The sequence below is a fragment of the Mauremys mutica genome, chromosome 6 (genome assembly GCF_020497125.1).
Source record: "Mauremys mutica isolate MM-2020 ecotype Southern chromosome 6, ASM2049712v1, whole genome shotgun sequence".
In the NCBI taxonomy this organism is placed as follows: domain Eukaryota; kingdom Metazoa; phylum Chordata; order Testudines; family Geoemydidae; genus Mauremys; species Mauremys mutica.
Window position 1 is genome coordinate 64,047,521 of NC_059077.1, and position 19,968 is coordinate 64,067,488.

The window sequence follows — 19,968 nt, forward strand, 5'->3', positions numbered from 1 at the left end:
ATATTAAAGATCTTTACTAGGGCTGGCAAGAAGGGAAGGATACAAGACAGATGAGCAAAATTGCTGCCAGGTAACATTTTCAAGAGTGCTTAAGACTTATTAAAGGACAGTGGGATCTGGGAAAAAAACAGGGTTGGAGGGTTCTCACTAATTTTTAAGAAAAAGAAATGAGGTAAAATTTTCAGAAGTGCCAAAGTGACTTAAAAGCCTACATCTTTTTCAAAGTCAGTGGGACGTAAGGGCTACATCTACCAAGAGATTTAGGCAACTTATTGACGCTTTAGAAGTCCAAGGCTAAAATTTACATCCTCAACCATAACCAGCTGTGGTTAAGCCTGGGGGCACCTCCATTTCTAGCAATGCTCAAAGCTCCTAAGTCCTGACACTGCTAAGCTGCTCAGCATCTATCTCATGTTTAAGCACCGGTGCAATCCTCAAACTAGGTGCTAACCCAACTATCTTGCCTGTGAGGCCTGATCCAGGAGGGATACTCTGAGCATTCCTACCTCACGCAAGAGGAGAAGGTACCCCCTTGTGCCCAGTGGTTAGAGTAGAGTACTCACCCAGACTGAGAGAAGTTCAAATCCCCACTCTGCCCAGTTCAGAGCAGGAACTGGAACCCAGGTCTTCCACCTTTCATGTGAGTGCCCTAACCACTGGGCTATACGATATTCTGGGATGGGCCTCTCAATCTCTCTTGTTGCAGCTCTTCCTCTTTGTAGACAATATTTTAATATTCATTGAAGCAGGGACTGGAATGTGGGTCTCCCAGGTGAGTGTGCTAACTAGACCAGAGCATCACTCAAGAGTTATGGGCTTCAGCCTGTACTCATTTCTGCTGGGAATGATTGCTAGGGGTCCACTTCTTCCTCCTCAAAATTTTACATCCCACGATTGCGGCCTAAGCTCACAAAAGTTTTGATAATTCAAAAGCTGCTAGATCCCATCTAAGAACTTTTCACAACAAATATTTGGTCCAGCTAAAATGCAAGTGTTTTAGGCATTGTTGTAGCAAGGATGTATCTGGTCTGGCTCCATTCCTGCTGCAATCTCATTTTCTGCTCACATGCATTGGTTCTCTCAACCTTAAGCTGAGTCAGGCTGCTGAGGTGACTTCTGGCCAAGTTACAAGTTCAACCCCTTCCAGAGTGGAAAGTCCACAAAGTCCAAACAAACCAAAAAAGTTTTCTGCCCCCATCCTAGGTTGGGTCTTCTTACCTGAAGTCTCTCCCTCTCTAGTAACAGCTCTACCCTCCTATCCCCTAGCAGGCTGGTTCTTAATCACCTGACCCCTTGTCAAATGTCTTCATTCATTGCCTCCACCTGGGGAGGTGAGCTAGTTCTGTTAAAGATGCTGCTCAGCTCCAACCCTCCTAAAGGGCCAGCTCACAGGCAAAAAATATTGCTGATGTCAGGGGGAAATAAAAAAATAATTATCTTCCCAAGCTGGTCCACAAGGCCAATACTCTCTCTCCAGTCACTCCTTCAGGCCCACACCTGCAGCAATATATACACAAAACTGGCCAACTCACATACATTTCTTCTGAACACTTTTTAAAAAAAATATAAACTTCTTTAACCTGTCGTGCTTGTACCATAGATCTTAATCACAGTATCTTACGGACCTTACCCCCATAGCTTTCTTTCTACTGTCTAATTTAAATTGTAAGCTCCTTGGGGTTAGGATTCTGTCTTTTTGTTTTGGCAGGGGCCTGGCACATCTATGTGCACTGTTAGAAATAAAAATACTACTAAGACCTAAGGCGGCCCTTCCTTTTATTTGTATCCCTACTTCAGGCTGGTTCTAACTGCTAAGTACTGTCAAGGTTGTCTCCCTCAGGTTCATTTGTTTTGTTATCCTTACCAGCAGCGCTTATTGTGCCACAGATTCATGCTAAAGGGCTTATACCAGTAGGCCAATAATTATGTTTTCCCCTTTTACTTTAAGGGCCTGTGGCCCAAACCATGGGCCAGATACTTTCTCTGAACTCCCCATTTTATAAAGTAGAGCCCAAAACCAAGGCCAAGTTTAAGAATAGGTTGGAGGTTTATTGCCCAACTGTCAGCTCCTTTTACTGTAACCATTTGCTTTTCACAGTGCTGTTTTAGATGCTGCTATCATCACATTTTGTGGTCGTCTAGACTCCTTACGGGCTTCCTGCCTGCCTGATTTCTCACTCATTCTCAAGACTCTAATAACTTTGAAAGTTGCTGTGACACTTCAGCCCATTATCTTCATAGTTGAATGATTATGATATAATTATGATGCATTTTGTACAAGATGGGTCATGTAAGGTGTCACTGGAAAAGTTATGATTTGCTGAATATAATTATCCTATTTGTATGCATGTATCATTTTTGTCTCTGAAGTTATGAATATTGACTATGAATCTATATTTCAAATATGCTTACTCTAGAAAACACCCACAGCTAGCCTTTTCAGTACAGCAGTGGTGAAGTTAGACAATGCTAATGGCTCATCAACAAAGACACTGGGCTGTGGAATAGCTTAACCTTCCTGTAAACATTTCAGCCAGCCTGTAAGTAATGGCTGTTATGACTAAGCAAGGGCATGTGACCAGACCACATGATACTGAATTTCATTTTGCGTACCTGTATTTTTCCACAACATGGGCTGAAAACTGTTTTTGGTACAAAGAGTTCCCGCTATATGCTAAAGCTACATAAGGGTGGGGGGTGACATCATCTAGGGGCCTCACTCCCCACACAAGGACACTCCTGAAAACGCTGGTGGAACAAAGACTGAACCAGAGAAAGTGCTGGTCCCAGGCTAGAAGGATTTCTATCCTGTTTATGGAAACCTGGTGGACTGCTTGTATCATCAGCCAGGAGGAGAAATTGCTAATTCATATCCAATCTATCTAGTACCTTAGGCTTTGTTTGCATTTTTGCTTATTTACCGGGTAATCTGCTTTGCTCTGTTTGCTATTTCTTATAATCACTTAAAATCCATCGTTCTACAGTTAATAAACTTGTTTTTTGCTTTATCTAAACCAGTGTGCCTTTAAGCAAAGTATCTGGGGAAGAATTTCAGCTTGGTTAACACAGGCTTGTTGCATATGTAACACCAACAGACCCTGGTCGTCGCAATCGAAACTGGGACCTCTGGAGCTTAGTGCATGAGCTTGTACTGCATGAGATAAAAGCTATATGGCTATTAGCTAAGGCTGTAGAGCAGACTCTCCCTCTCTCCTCTAAGTGGTCTCAGTGCCACTAGATGGGACAGAACACCACGCCTAGGAGGTGTGTGGGTTACACATGTTCCTCTCCACATCGAGGGAGGGACCAAATTCATACTGGTTGGCAGTGTTCCCTCTAATTTTTCCCACCTATGTGCAGAATGAATTTTGTTAGGTGCACTAATATAGAGGTGATGTGTGACACATCACCTCCATATTGTTGCACCTAACAAAATTCATGTGGAGGGGGTGGGGCCAAGGGATTTGGAGTCTGGGAGGAGGCTCAGGGCTGGGCATGGGGTGCAGAGGGCTCTGGCTGGGGATGTGGGCTCTGGGGTGGGGCTGGGGATGAGGGGCTCAGGGCTGGGGCAGAGGTTGGAGTGGTGCGGGCTCTAGGGTGGGGATGAGGGGTTTGGGGTTCAGGCAGCCCCAGGGCTGCAATGGAGAGAAAGAACTACCCCTGCAGCAGCACCTGGGAAGGTGGGGAGGGGCATCTCTCCCACAGCCTGGGCGCCTCTCCCACAGCACCTGGGAATGTGGGAGAGGTGTCTCTCCCACAGCCAGGGCAGGTCCGGGCCGGGGCTGGTCTGGGGCCAGAGGAGGGACACCTATACCCCGGCTGCAGAAGGTCCATGCTGGGGATGGGTTGGGGCTGGGGGAGGGGGCACGTCTCCCCCAGCCTTGGCAGGTCCGTTTCTGGGCTAGGTTGGGGCCAGGGATGGGGGAGAGGAGAGGAATCTCTCCCCACTGCAGCCTGAGCGCCTACATGGCACTTAATAGGCTGCTGCACAGCCACGCAACTTAGAGGGAACTTTTCTGGTTGGGGTTTTGACCAGGGCAGAACAGTACAGCTCTGAATCTTAGGCTGGGGATTATCTTGGCTGTAGCCTCTCTATTGTTGGTTCATGCAGTGGTTGGTCAGAACCTGCATGTAACTGCAACTGGGTGTGTCCCTGCATGTGTGAATGCTGGTGGGAGTATAGGACTGGGAGCAATCTACAGCTTGTCACAGCAGCACCATGTGAGAGGGAGCCCAGGTTGGTGAGTCAGAGGGCTCGGTAGTAACCACCACCCCCTTCCAGTTCCAGATAGCGCACTGGGGTGACAACCTGCCGCTGTTGCTATTTATCTGCTTCTGGAAGGGATTTAGATGGAGAAGGATTCCCTATTTTACTCATTCTGCTCCCCTAGACATCTCACCATACCTCAGACCACCCTTATCTCCAGGCAGGCTCTCTGCTTTGCAGCCACTGAGCTGCTATTCCGAATCATGTCATTTTGACTTGCTTCTCCCACAAGCCTTACCCTCTATTCTACACACCCTATCTGCTCTCTTGGCCTGCTGCAGCTTGCCACCACCAGTTTCTGCAGACTTAGTAGAGATTTCAGACCTTGGACAGCCTTTCTGGTATGTTATGAGGGAAGGGGTTATCTTGCTTGCTCCCTGTCTGAGTTTCCATAGAAAGTTTTCCTCCTGGGCCAGCCCTTTTAAAGGGTCTTGGTAGGAGCCCACCCAGTCACTAACCAAATTCAGGGCCTCGTTTATTCACCTCTCCCTGGCTTACATAATGAACCAGATCCTCAGTTGGAGTAAATCATCATAGCTCTACTGACTCTAATTAAGTTACACTGATTTACAGCAGCTGAGGGTCTACCCTACATTTTCTCAAGTTATCGGGATGGGGCAATTAATCAGATTCACTATAACAGAAATGGAAATTCCTCAGACTTGTCACTATTTTATGTTCCTCATCTTTTTGCCCCCTCCAACAAAAATCAACAGAAGTACTATACATACTTTTTTCCCAGATTGCCAGCTCAGTATCGGCATCTACCAACACTTCAGACATACTTCAAATTTCTATCATAACTACCCAAGCAATATCCACAAGTTCTAAATAAGAATATTTGTGGAGGACAGCAGGACACACTTTTTAAAATCCCAGTGACCCTGAAGAATAATGTTTGCCACAGCTAGAATTTCAGAGATTCTGCTGTGCATGGCAGTAATCGTAATTCTGATTACACTGCCATTTTTCTATTTATATTAAGTTTGCATGGTCTCCCCTCCAGACCCCATCAAAAACCTATCTGGCTAAATCAAAGTGTTCACAAAGAGTCACTGTAACATTACAGATTCTCAAACTTGTAAAACAGAAAATTAGGCTAAAAATGTAAAAGATATGAAACATGTTGTATAGTCTAGATTCACATAAAATGAAATATATGTATTGTTGGAAAATATCATGACTGCTTGTAAGTAGAAGGGATCCTGAGAGCAGCATGGCAGATGGAAAGTGTAAACAGGATCTTAATGGCTGGAGTGGGAAGGAGACAGCTATTCTGACAGCAAGAAAGGAAAGCAGACAGGATCCAGAGAAGGCGTGAAGGGGGTAACAACAAGGTCACAGGAAGATAATATTCTACTATACTGAGGAAAAATTAACAAGCATTTCGCATCATTTAAATTGTTGCTGTGGCTCTGTGATTTAGAAAAGTGTGAGAGATGAGGGAGGGAGTTAAAAAGGAGTGATGCCTTGTTCTTTCTATCATACTTTTTCGACCCATGACTTCATTTCCTGGTGGGATTATTATGTCACTTTAAGAAAAAAATAACACTGGATAACAGTTCTAACAAGTTTATCTGTAGTTAAAGTGCACTTAGCAGCTAAGTGCTTACTAAATCCAAGAGATTGTGCAGGAACCATACCAACTAATAAAGAACAGAATTTCTTCCTGATGGTTACAAAAACAAAATCTTTTCCTTGAAGAGTGAAGTGAACAGAGAGGAGAAGAAAAGAGAGTGTCAGAGAGAAAGAACAGAAAAGGGTTTTGTAGAGGAGAAAGAGAAAGAGTCTTTAAGGGGGCGCTACTTTATAATTTTGAACCCAGTAGTTAGAGCACTCACCTGGGATAGGGGTGACCCAGGTTCAGTTTTCCCCTCACACAGAGGGGGAGAAAGACACCAGTGCAAATCCTATCTCTCAGGAGAGTGCTCTAACCACTGAGCTGTGGATATTCTGATGTGGAGTTTCCTCAATCTCTCCTTTTGAAGCTGTTCCAATTTGGATAATGGCATTGGGCCAGAGAGAGAGAGAGTGAGAGAATGATTTTATAGGCTGATGGTCAGGGCACCCACTTGGGAGATCCAGGGCACAGCTTCAAGAGAAGAGTTTGAGGAAGCCCAATATCAGCCTATCCCATAGTTCAGTGGTTAAGAGAACTCTTGTGAGAGGTGGGAGACTCCTGTTCTAATCTTTTCTCCCTCTCAGACAGACAGGGGAGGTGAAACGGAGTCTCCCTCATCCCAGGTGAGTGCGTAATCACGAGGCTCCACCCCCTCTTCCAGACAGATTCTGGATAGGATCTGATTCAATAGGTGGCCTCCAAGCATATCTATCTACCATATCAGGCCCGATAGGTGAAGGAGTGCCTATCTTCCTCTAGTTTGTGGATTGCTCTGAGGCGTAGCTGGGAGATAAGCATTGAGACCCCTACACTGAGCAGCATTGCACTCGACCAGAAGCAGAAACTTAGGTGCCTAGGTAACTTTTGCTGCAAAAATGTAGACAAGTGAGTTTAGGCTCCTACATAATTAGGAGGCTGCTGAGTAGGAGTTTTGTAGATAGTAGTCGTGCCTAAAACTGGGACTTAGGTGCCTATGGGTTTGTGTGTATGAACAGTTAGTGCATGGCACACTGGGGGCACTAGCCTGTTGGGCACTAACTGTCCATATGGATCCTGCTGCCAAGCATTAGAACTTCCCTACTGCACTTTGCTCTACTTCTGGGTCAAAGTGGGTTAGATCAAAGCACACTAAGGATCTTCTACTGCATGGCTGCAGGATCATATGAACAGTTTGTGTGTGGCAAGCTAGTGCAAGGTATATTTACACTCCAGCTTAACACAAACTAACAGATCATATAGACAAGCTCTAAATCTGGGGTTTAGGTGCTAAAGTACCTTTAGATTGTGCCCAGATGCACAGTCTTCAGTAAAAATAACTGGCATGAAGCATCAAATAAGGGGTCAAATCCTGCTTTCTTCACCCAATTCTAATTAAGTTCTATTAAAATCAATGGAATCACTCAGGTGGGTAAGGCAAGCAGGATTTGGCCTGAAATAAGGGACCTTACAACAAAAGATGGCATGGAAACAGAATTAGGATGAAATATTTCCAGGGAAATTTATTTGCTGGTACAGTTCCAAGATTCAAAAGTCTTCTTCAAAGCCATCACCATACAGTTTAAGTTACTTTGCTGAATATATTATCTTAACTTCAGCAGTAGCACTTTTAAAGTACAGACTGCAATGCAGGGGCGGCTCTACGAATTCCGCCGCCCCAAGCAGGGACGTGCTGCTGGTCCCGCGATCCGCAGGCATGCCTGCGGGAGGTCCACACGAGCCGCGGGACCAGCGCACCCACTGCAGTCATGCCTACGGGAGGTCCGGTCGTCCCGCGGCTCCGTTGGACCTCCCGCAGGCATGCCTGCGGAAGGTCCGCCGGACCCGCCTGCCGCCCTGCCGGGAAAAGGCCGCCCCAAGCGCGCGCTTGGCGCGCTGGGGTCTGGAGCCGGCCCTGCTGCAATGGGAAAATACAGTTGTCACCTCAGTTTCTTCTTGTGGCTGCCCTAATTGTGGTAGCTGCTGATTGGCATAGCTCTCAACCATCCAAAATGGAAAACATAAACTAATACAGTCTTGGAAGAGAGAAAATATCACTCAGGTCAGACACTCACAATATTTGCCTCATGTTTGTTGCCTCTCTTGATCAACCATACATTACTGGTACAGGGTGTAATTTAACAATCTTACTAAATGGGTGTGTAAAAGCAGCAAAGAATCCTGTGGCGCCTTATAGACTAACAGACGTTTTGCAGCATGAGCTGTCGTGGGTGAATGCCCACTTCGTCGGATGCAAGTGAGCAGTAGCACTAAATGGGTGAGCAGCCTCTTCTCCAAGTGTTGATACTGATCATAGCAACAGATTGTAGACTGAGTATGCTCCAGCAACAAACAAGTGGTTCTCAAAAGCGAGGGACTATATCAATATAGTCAAACTGGCTATGTGGACCCCCGTTATGTTCTCGTCACACTCCCCATCAGTACCCAGCTCAAGCCAGGGAAGCTAATGATCCAACCTGTGGTCCAAATTCGGTGATGAATCCTGGTCACATGCTGCCTGAGGCACAGTGTGCATATGCTAAGAAGGAGTTATTTAAATTCATACATGAAGTTATGAAGAAAGAATACTATTTGGTATAAGTAGTTTTTTACACAACCTTGTCCCTTATTTAAAGCTCTTGTGTTTGTATCTGTAACTCTTATTTTAATTCCCCACATGTAACTCTGGACTTTAAAATCTGTACAATTGTGTTTATTTTCTGCATTCTATCTACTTTAACAAAACTAAACACTACACACACAACTGGTGTTAATATCCATATGAGAAACTGTACAGCCAAATGATACATTTCAGAGCATGCACCTTTGACCACCTTAGCTGCCCTCTGTCCACTAATCCATTTCCCCCAGGACTTATTCTAGCATTCCAAACCTCTGAGTAGCTTCAAGCAACTGCTATTATATGTATCATCTAATATAATCTGTCTATGGTACGGGAAAGCCAGCTGGGGAGAGCCACAAAAGCAACTAAGGTGCCTGCTGGGGTCAGGAACCAAATGGTAGTTATAAACCTACAAAAAGATTTAGGTTTGAACTTACTTTTTTAAAATTAATTTAGCAAATTCACAAGCAGAAAGGGGAAAATATTGTTTACTCCGCACAATATGATAGATTTCATTCACAGTACTAGAGAAGTTCATATCATCAGATTTGACTTAAGTATATATTCTATGCCTCTCTCTCTCTCTCTCTCTCTCTCTCTCTCTCACACACACACACACACACCCCTCAAGTAGACACCATCCCATCCTGCTCTAAAAATGATTGGACATTATTAATTATATTCCTGGAGAATCAAATCATCTGGAATACAAGCAACTGAGTCTCACCCTCTTCTAGGCAAGTACTCTGAAGCTATACTAAAAATTAACAGCTCTGCTAGCACCAACCTGCACGGATTATGTTTTATTTGATTCCCAGCTCATTTTGATACAAATTATATAGTGCTATGTTACCACTTCAAAGAAACATGAAACTAACAATAGTGTAAAATTAGTAGTTACCATAGGAACTGGCTATTTTGACATTATTCACAAGTAAAAATAATTATGTCAAGGGGCATCTCTCTCTCATAAATGTATGCCTGCAAGTACTACATGTAGTTAAATAATTCCACAAAAAAAGACAAATGGATCTGTATGCCGTATGTCCAGCAGCACAGATTATTCATCTGAGTTCATTTGAAGTATTGTAATTGCAGAGAGGAATTGATATGGCTGCCTATGAATTTTGAAATAGAAGTTATATTTTACAATAAGTAAATTCAGCATACTTACCATGTCCATAAACTTACTGAGCTCTCACTATCAGGAATCTACAAGGTTAAAAAAAGGAACCTAGTATTATGTTAAAGTACTTCATTTCTTTCCCAAATTAGTTCTCCTTCTGGAAGATAATGCTGGATAGTTATGCATGTAATACTTTCATTATCACAGAATGGAGAATAACTACATTAGGCTCAAAAGAGAGATGAACTGTAAAGGTCACTTTCGTGATAATAGAATTCATCCAGGAAACCGAATAGATACTGGGCAAGATTCATAAAGAACGTCTTTTTTTACTCCACTTCAATGTTTTTTGGGACTAGAGAAGAAAGTCAGATTCAAAAGGGTTTTCAAATGGCAACGTGATTTTAGTCCATCATTGTATCAGGTGAATGGGCTTATTTTATGTCTGAACAACAGAGGGTCATCATCAAGGCCTGAATGATCAAAAAAAATTCAGCAAAGAAAACTTTCCAACCCTTTTGGTCTGTACTAATATATATTCAACTGATTATTTTTACAAAACAAATGAGTTCCCCCTTCTTCATATGAGTTCACTTTCAATTTAAACCAGGGTTATACTAATTTTTCATAATTTCATCTATCGAGCACTTTTCATCTGAGAATATGAGGGTGCTTTTAAAAGGTGAGCATTATTTGCATTTGACACATTGTGAAATTCCAGTATAGACAGGTTAAAGGCCAAATTCTGGAGCTCTGTAAAGAGCCAAAGGTCTAGATTGTTTAATTTGTACACTGACCCACTATGACGCTCATTCAGACAAGCACTACCCCCAAAGAAGCTTGCAGAGAAAGTTACAATATTTTCTTTGCACCATGGTCTCTCCCAGATTGTCCTTGGTACAGGCCAATATAGTGGGAGTAATCTTAGCCCTGCCTACTTGATTTGAGGCAATGTGTACCCTAGAGGGTGAATGGAGGGAATAGTCCATGCCCTCTTCCAAAAGCAGGAATTACCAGCATAATTAGCCCTTGCTCAGGATATGCAGAGGTGGTCCTTGCGCTCTCTTTCCTCCTCACTCTTCTGTAAGTATGTGCAAGGGCCACTCAGAATCTGATTCCAAATAAACAAACATTCTCAGGCATGTATAGGAACTTATGTGAGAGATAAGAGCAGATCCCAAGGGCTGTGTTTCCCTCACACAAAAAATTTCACCAGTTGATCCATGTAGGTTTGGACCCACTGGCCACGGCCTCAGATCTCCTTTAGTTGGCCCTGCTCCCAGGCCCCCATCCTGTACTATGACAGAACCTGCACTCTGCAGTATGCGAGTTTACATAGTCGCATTGCATGGACCTCCTGTGTCATGACCCTTCCCCATGCCACAGAACCTTGACAGGTCTTGTGCCCAGGAAAAGTGGTTATCATTTCTTAAATGACTTGCCCAAGGTCACATAGCTAGTCAGTGTCATAGTTGGGGAGTAAAACTAGCTCGCCTCACTTACTTGCATAGTGTCACAAGTAAAACACAGTAACTTCTTGAAATGTTTATGTTGGGGGAGAGGCCAATCTTCCAGGAAAATAAGGATGTTTCCCCATATCAGACTCTTCCCGCCACACACACCAATTCCAGATACATTTGCTTCCATTTGGAATAAAAATTATAATGTTTTGGTCCAAATATTCAATTAATCTTGCATGTGAGAGAGCAACAGAGCTTGTCAATGCACATAATTCTGTCATGTAGGTGTGTAAAGTGTTGTCCATTTTCAGATGTGTGGGTTTAAGCAGGCTGAAAATTAGACCAGAACTGAACTATTAACATCCGAGGCCAGCACACAGATTTTGGCTGCAGGCATAGCACTAAGATTTTGAAAAGAGGCTTCAATGTGCCATGCAACTTATACTACACACCTCTCCAAGCTGCACCTCAAAGTGGCACGCATCTTTTCATGAGCATTACTAGGTATGTTTGACTGAGGTGCTGGCAGTTACCAGCTGGGTACATGTGGAAAAACAGGGGGATAGATATTAGACACTTCTGATCAGCTGTATGCTCCAGCACTGGGAAATGTTGCAAGTACTGGAATGTGCAAGAGCTAAATAAGATGGCAGGAGCTTCCTTTTAAAAATGCATATTCCCCCTCCCTGGATACATTCCTCCTTTCTAAAATACATAAGAGCTTGATAGAGCCATACCACAGGACAAATATAGTAGATATTCTTTTTATCTGGCTGGCTGAATGCCACCATACAAATCAGATACTATTGGGTGTCTACAAGGTTGAGCACTGAGTAAGCTTAGGGGCATATGCCACCAAAAAAACTCCTCACCTGGACACATTTGCCAGATTTCCAGCTGCTTTCAACCACCACAAGTGAATGGACTAAGGGCCAGGCCCATTGTCTTTATTACTGCAGTTACTGCATCCCAATGTACCATAACAAATACCCTCAGTGCTGCTTATTTATGCTCATCCACTACTTCATCAATGCTTCCCTAAGAATCACTGGATCTTTCAACCCCCACTACACCTACTTATACTGCAGCAAATGCTGAGCAGTCATCTTGAATTTGATCCAGAGATTCTACGTACAGAGTTATTTTGGTTTTATAGTATTTTTAAAGTCAGATATTCAAAAACCTACACACAACCTATTCAAAGGCCTACACACAATACAGTGCTGCTGACTAGCTGACACCGGTTTTGCAACTAAGTATTTCTAATTAGCATTAACAAAGCTAAACTCTTGTAACATCCCAGTCAGCATAAAACTATTTTATAGTTATGCTTTGATTACAATACAATATTGGCATAGGATTTTCACTAATTCTTTCCTTTGTTGGTACTGGGCTTGGAGGACTCACTCCAGATTAATTTCCATCTAGGTATTATTTAATACAATATTTTAATGCTTAGGTGTGTTCAGTATAGTCTTGTTACAGACATAAATCCATTTGGATTCTTCTTGAAATGGGATAGTCAACTTAGTGGATTAACTGATGAGGTGATGAAAATCTTATAAATCAGGAGACTATCTAATGAATCAGAAAAGGCTTTTTGATCCATCTCTAACTCATTAAAGCTGCTGTAAATCCCACTGAATTATTCTACAGTACTCTTTATGTAAAGCTTTTGTGAATTACAGAAGTTTAACAAAAGGTTCCTAGGAAGAGATATGTATCAAATGTTAATGTATAACAGTTTTTTTCCTCCCTTGCATCTCTTGTCATTTCTGTAAAAAGAGGAAACTATCTTAGTTGGACATTGCAGTGAGTCTAAATATGCCCAGTTAACATGAAAATTAATTATTGAAAAGTCAGTATCTAAGCTTTGATTAACATATAACCCCAATACAAAACACCTGCATTATTTGTATACTGGGAGCCTACCCCATACTTCATCAGGCCTGATCCAAGGGCCATTGAAACCAAATAAAAGACTCCCACTGAGTTCAATGGCCATTAGATCAGACCCCAAACAGACAAAATTCTGACTGAAAGCAGTGGGAGTTTTGCCTACGTAAGCAGTCCTAGTAGGTCGTGATCTTTTTTCCTCTTTTCTTTTTGTATAAATATTTTTAAACAAAGCATACTGATTTGAAAACTCGTTGCACACCTTTCCAGACCTGAAGAAGAACTCTGCGTAGCAAAAGCTTGTCTCTCTCATCAACAGAAGTTGGTCCAATAAAAAATATTATCTCACCCACCTTGCCTGTCTAATATCCTGGGACCGACACAGCTATTTATGCAACACTAGCATTAGGATATACTGGTCTTAATGGCATTTTCTTGTACATATGACCATGTGGCTTCAAGATCACTGTGTAGATGGGATCTCTTTTGGGAAGCAAATGTGGCAGTTTATCTTGATACTGTCACAGTAAGGAAGGTATGGTGGACTAGAAACAGCTGCTAAATTTTGAAGTGTAACTAGTGTGGTAAAAGGTCAAACTTAGAAGTAAAATAAAAATATACTGACAGGACAAATTAATCTTTCTTACAACATTTACTGAAATGGAATACTTTCCCTTGTTTCTATACCTCAAAAACATAATACACTAAGTACACTATTTAGTGGGGGGGGGTTGTGTGTGTTTTTTTGGTGAATGCATTGGGAGATTTTGTTAAGTGTCATTTGTAGTCTGTCTCAGAATCAAAATGGCTTACTGGCTATATTAATTCTCAAGCCTAGCATTGCAGCCTTCCTACATCCTCTGTGCAATTAACAACACATAAAAATAAACTGAAACACCAAATATTTGTAACACTGAATGCAATTCTACAATCACAAGCAACTAAAATAATTGTTAACTGTATACATAAGATGTCTGTTTAAAAAAAATTTATTGCATAAGCATATGCAAGTAATTATACGGAGAACTATCAAACTATGCAAAAATACATTAGACAATACACCTGGATACATTTGTTCTTTACCTTAGCAGATAGCAAATGAAAAACAAAATCTAAATGTTAATCTATGCTTAGTAAATTGTCATTAGCTCCTAAATTACATGGGTGGGAAATTGAGAAGTTAGTAAGAATCTTCAAAACTACGCAATCGGAGACAGAATTCTGTGAATGGTTTGAGAATGACTTTAGGTTTCATCATAGTTCATTTGAAATAAGGGTTAGTGCCTTATACTGTAGCTTTTGGGCTATTAGGAAAAGTGTCAGAAAGGTTAATCCAATTCTGCACTACAATATTCCCCCAGGACTCCAAAAGTAAAACTTTAAATGTATAATCTGGTCTCCTGTGTCAGTTAATCCTTTGCACCAATGATTAGTTCCTGTTTAGGTTAGCAAATAAAAAAGATTTAATGTAGGTTAAAAGTTCTCTAAGCTTGTTTCCTTTTAAAAAATAAAAAATAAAAAAATCAATATACCAGGGAAACTTAAGAAGGCTTTTAGAGCAGCAATGGGACATCTCCTTCTCATAATGAAGAAATGTTGTGTTCCTTGGTTACATAAAATGCATTAGGCACAGTCTCAAATAAAATCAAAGTGAGCCGGTTACAAGGGTCAAACAAATTAAGCTTTTCTTTAGATTTGCATCAGCATCTGAGCCCAATAACATGCTTCTTAATTGAATATTAAGCACTGTCAGTCAACCTCAGCCAAAACAACTCTGGTTATGTAATGGCTTTCAATTGTGATTATTTCAGTCTAGCATATGGAATATTTCACATCACACTTTGCTAGTTTTGCTACTGCTGACATCTTAATCTGAAATAGAAGCTGTATAAAGTCCTATCATCTCTCAAGTGTTCTAAAATATGAGGTATTTAAATATGTATTTACCAGCAATTAATGCCTATCAGTAACAATGACCAAATGTTCCATGTACAGTCTAATTTTAAAAGCAGTTCTTACTGAAGAGGTGCAAAAGGAACTGCTAATCTGTATTTCTTTCTCTTCCCTTACTTCCACTTGCAATGCTATAAATCAAGTGTAAATGAACAGCTTTTGCATTAAACACGTATTTGTTTTAAACATGTGAAGATACAGGCTAGGTCGTAGAAAAAATATTAATGAAATTCAAGTTAGTCAAAACATTTTACTGAAAAATATGGGATCCACTGAGGTGAGTGAGTGTAACTCTATTGAAGTCAATGGTCTCTGTCAATGATGCCAGTCCCAATACACCATTTGTCTGCTTTTACAACATCTCCATGTTTTCTGTGATGCCATTCCCATGTATAGAGCGTCCCTCCTGAGCAGGGGCGACTCTAGGCATTTCGCTGCCTCAAGCACGGCAGGCAGGCTGCCTTTGGCGGCTTGCCTGTGGAGGGTCTGCTGGTCAGCGCTTGGCGTGCTGGGGCCTGGAGCCGCCCCTGCTCCTGAGCTGGTCCATAAGGCCAATATCTTCTCCAAATTCAGATGCCTCACGAGGGCCCAACACTACTGTGACACCTACAAGTAAGTATAAGGGCATGCATAAAGGAAGCTTGGAACTGTCTAAATGTCCCAGTCTTGGTAGATATACAAATAAAGCTATATACCTACATAGACATATTTACATACAGATCTGGATTTAAAATGATGAGACCATTAAAATTGTGTATTAGGAGGTAGCCAATCACAGCCTTGCCCCTTTAATTGTTGGTTGCTCCCCTTTCCCCCCACACCATCTATTTCTCTGTCTGTTCTGTCCTTTATTGGAAAAAAGAGGTCAGGGAACAGGAATTGTGCCTTCTTTTATGTCTGTACAGCACCTACAACATTGTGGGCAATACCAGAAACAAATAATATATTATGACGATAGGGTTTATATAACTGACTCTACTAGAAAAGAAAACAGCAAGCCAGCAGTGTATCAGATACACTAGACTGCCCAGCAAGAGGAAGAATAATTAAATACTCAAGAAAGAGAAAAGAATGCTGCCATGAGGCAACGTCTTTTTAAATTGGTACTCTGATATCATTTGACAAGCATCTGGAATGCTGCTGGAAACCATGCATGAAGTGGGAATTCTAAAAATGCATTTTTAATTATAAAAAAAATACATAGAGCAAAGCATTATGATTGCTGACTAGATATTAAACAGCAGCATATTTCTATCTTAGCTTTCTTAGCTTTCTTGATCCATTGAAAACGCTCCTGCACTTTTTCCAGGTGTTTTTGGCGTATTACTGTTCTGTGACTTCCCCACCATTACACTTTCTGTCGAGGAAGCCCCCCTACCTTATGGAGTGTCCCAGGAACATGGATGCACTGAGGTGTTCCAGCACACCTGCCTGGGTGATAATTTTTATAGTGGGGGTGCCGAAAGCCATTGAACAAAACTGTATGCATTTGTTACTATAATTACCTTTGGGCCTGGGAGGGGGCAGGTGCTTCTGCATTGCTAGTTCCAGTGCCCTGCTCGCTGTGCATGAGAATGGTGCTGGTACCTTTGTATCACCTAGGGCTTGAGGTTGGACCTAGAGTTTGTTCCACAGAAGAAAACAAGAAGCCTTACTGACATTTCTTCCCTGGTAACTCCTCTCATGGGTTTTCCTAAGGAAGGGGTTGTCTGTAATGGCATCAAAATCCTGGACTGGACAAAAGAGAGAGATTCTACTCCCATTGAATTCCATGGGCAGTTTGCCAGCAACTTCAGTGGGAGCAATATTGGAGACAGAGATTGTGGGATGTTAATCTAGCTAAAATGCTTAGGACACTCCATCTTGCCATGAAAAAGTGCTGTGTCCACCAAGGATAAAATCCCTGTAATCCTAAATAAAATCCCTGTAATCCTACTCTGGCTAAAAGGAAATAAAAGTAGTACACTACAATCATCCCAATTTGCAAGCAAAATTGTTTGCTGTACATTGCTGAAAATGCATACAAGAGCAAGGTAAGACCAAGGACTTAAAAGCCACCGCTATTTTTATTTGAAGACTTCCTGCTTTAGCTATGCATAAAATATCTTTTCCTTGCTTAAACTACTAATGAAAAACAAAATGTTTTAATTGCTATCAAACACTAATGTGTAACATAACTGATTTCTTCTTGATCTCCTGCTTGCTGAATGTGTCCAGCCACATAATTTCTTGTTTAACACAGCGACTGTGGTACGCACACATACAGAGTAACAGTGCATTTAAACAAACACATTTAACTAAAACTTCTGATTAACCAAAAATCCATTATATCTCCTGGGATTGAAAACTGAGTAGGAATACAGCTGCAGTTCTTCCATCCATCTACCTTCAGGTGCTCCTCAGGAATCATGCTTCAGCGAAATTTAGGCTTTTCTAGAGGGTTTTTTGTGTCCTGAGATCTTAGTAAAATAGGGTTTCTTGCATGAACCTGTGCATTTGTATGTATGCCCATATTGATAATTTGCATGTATGCCCAGATTGATAATTTGCCAGCTTTGCAAAGTTTTTCTTGCTGTTACTTCAGCAAGTTATTTTCTATGATGAGTGAGTAAAATATCAGGTGGGGTTTTTGTTTTTGCATTGCTTATCATCATGCATGGTAAGGACAACAAGGAGATTTTGTTCCAGGGATAGTAAATTTAAATTATTTTGCAAGATTGGTGTTTGTTTTTCTCCTGCCACATGCCCCCTCTCCTCCTCCCCTCCCCCTCCACAAAATGTATATAGGATCCTTTGGCCTGATCAAAAGTAATTCTGCAATTGCACTCATCTATCTTTTTTATATTATTTAGTTTCTTTCAGTTTAGAACAATAAAAAAGCACCTCTGTACACAAACCCTGCCAATTATTTAAAATTACAAAATTACATGGCAATCTCGGTCAGTTCACCCCTCCTACCAACCAACAGTTCTAAAAGCAAACAGCGCAGCACATTGACTTTCAATCTCCGTTGATTCTCTTCAAAGGCTGGGTGCAACAAATGGACCCGGAAAGTCAAAACTTGGACTGTTTCAGACCAAGGGTGCGAGGGGCATTCTGGGACCCAGGGCAGTTATGGAGGCCTGCCAGAAAACCACTGTTAATTTTATTGAGTGGATCTAGCATCAGTACCTCCGGTCACTGCAACTGTGGCACCGTATAATGAGAAAGGCAGTGAAAGGCAACACCTTAAAATCCATCACGGGGAACCAACGCAAACCCAGAGCACAGATGATAGGTGTTCTCTAAAGAATTCCCTACTTACCAAGTGGACTGCTGCCTTTTATACCAGTTCCAACTTCCAAATCAATTTAAGATGTAGCCCTGCATAGAGCTCTCAGTGCAATCTGGCAACTACTGATTGTCTTGGGATTTCAGGAGATAAGCTAATATCTACTGTACATAAGAAATGAAGTTTGTGGTTGTTCTGGAATGCACTTAAAGTAAGCCTCAGTACCTGAAGGTATTGCTGTATCCTATGTATCACTTACAGGTTGCTAATAACCTTTCCTTTCTTGCAACTACACTTAGCTCCCTGTGCCCCTTGGTCCAGACTATCCAAACTATCACATATATTTTCATTTTTGGCCTAAGAAAACATTTGTACCCAGGTCTCCAGAGTGAATAAGATTTCTATATTACCTTTGGCAGCATAAAAATAATATTATATTTTTAAAAGATCAGAGAATACCCTTCAGAGCTTTCATTTTTTCTTAAATCCCCCATTTTGTAGACATGAAGTTAACAACTGACAGCCTCCCACTGTTTACATAAGTTCTTATGTTATATTGTAATACCAATAAATATCTTCAAAGCCATGCGGCAGAGGGGAGCTCACATTAGCAAATCCTATTCTCTGATCACTGGGGAATACTATGGTGTTCAATCAAAGAGGGTGGCAGTTCACAACATTCACAAGACAGATGGTAGTCGACTAAGGTTTCCTTATTGCAGTGTGGCTCTACAGACCTCTCTACCGCACTCAGTCTAGAACACAGCTGGTTGAAGTCTTTTGAATAAATTTTTCACTGAAAAATTACCTTCTTTCAAAATCCTTTTTTTAATTGTCTGTGTTTTCACCCAAATAGGAAAGAAACTGAAAACAAAACAAAACATTTTTTCAGTTTTTTCCCCCCTTTCTCCTCTCCTTTATTTAATTTCCCCCCTTTTTAGCAGCAAAGTAGGAAAGAAAGAACAAAAAGGAGAAAGGGAGAAGAGGATGACCATCAAAAAAATTTAAAAACAAACAAACATTCTCAGTGCAAATTTCACAAAAAAAAATTAGCAATAACTTCTCAAACTTACATAACAAAAATTATTTTGAAATTTTTGAAAACATCTTTCCATTTTTCAACCAGCTCCATTCTGCAGCTTTCCTGACCTGTTATACACCACCTAATGACTTAGCAGAGAATTTCATGCATCAGTTTATTAACAATACTTATATTAGACCCAACAACATACATTGGCAGTGACAAAGCTATAGGAACAAGGAAATCAGAAAAACTGAACAGGGGTGGATTCAGTGTCTGCCAAATAGAAAATAAACATCTTTATTAATGACCTGCATGGAGGTATAGGGAGTATACTTATCAAGTCTGCAGATGACACAAAGCAAGGGGAGGGGCTTGCCAATTCTTTGGAGGATAGAGCTAAAATTCAGAAGGATCTTGATAAATTGGGGAACTGGGCTATAGACAACAAAATGAAATTCAACAAAGACCAATGTAAGTTGCTATCCTTAGGGAAGAAAAAACAAATGCACAAATACAGAATGAGGGAAAATTGGTTTGGCCGCAGCACTGCTGAAAAGGATCTGGTGGATCACAACCTCAACATGTCAGCAATGCGATGCAGTTGCAAAAAAAAAAATGCAAATGCAATGAGGTTGCATTAACAGAGGCAAAGCATGCAAGTCATGGGAGGTGAGAGTACCACTCTACTCGGTGCTGGTTAGGCCTCATCTGGAGTACTGTGTCCAATTTTGGTCACTAATGTATAGAAAGG

The 19,968-nt window shown here is 41.4% G+C and overlaps 1 long non-coding RNA gene across 2 annotated transcripts in view; it reads right to left on the reverse strand.

Moving 5' to 3' along the window:
- The window catches only part of LOC123373120, a 364,402-nt gene that overhangs the window by 242,039 nt on the left and 102,395 nt on the right, over positions 1 to 19,968 (reverse strand). The window contains exon 2 of one of the 2 annotated variants that reach the window (XR_006580569.1): positions 9,662 to 9,699. The exons of the other annotated variant lie outside the window; for it this stretch is intronic. This is a non-coding gene — a long non-coding RNA (uncharacterized LOC123373120). The remainder of the gene's footprint in view (positions 1 to 9,661; positions 9,700 to 19,968) is intronic. 2 annotated transcript variants of the gene reach the window in all.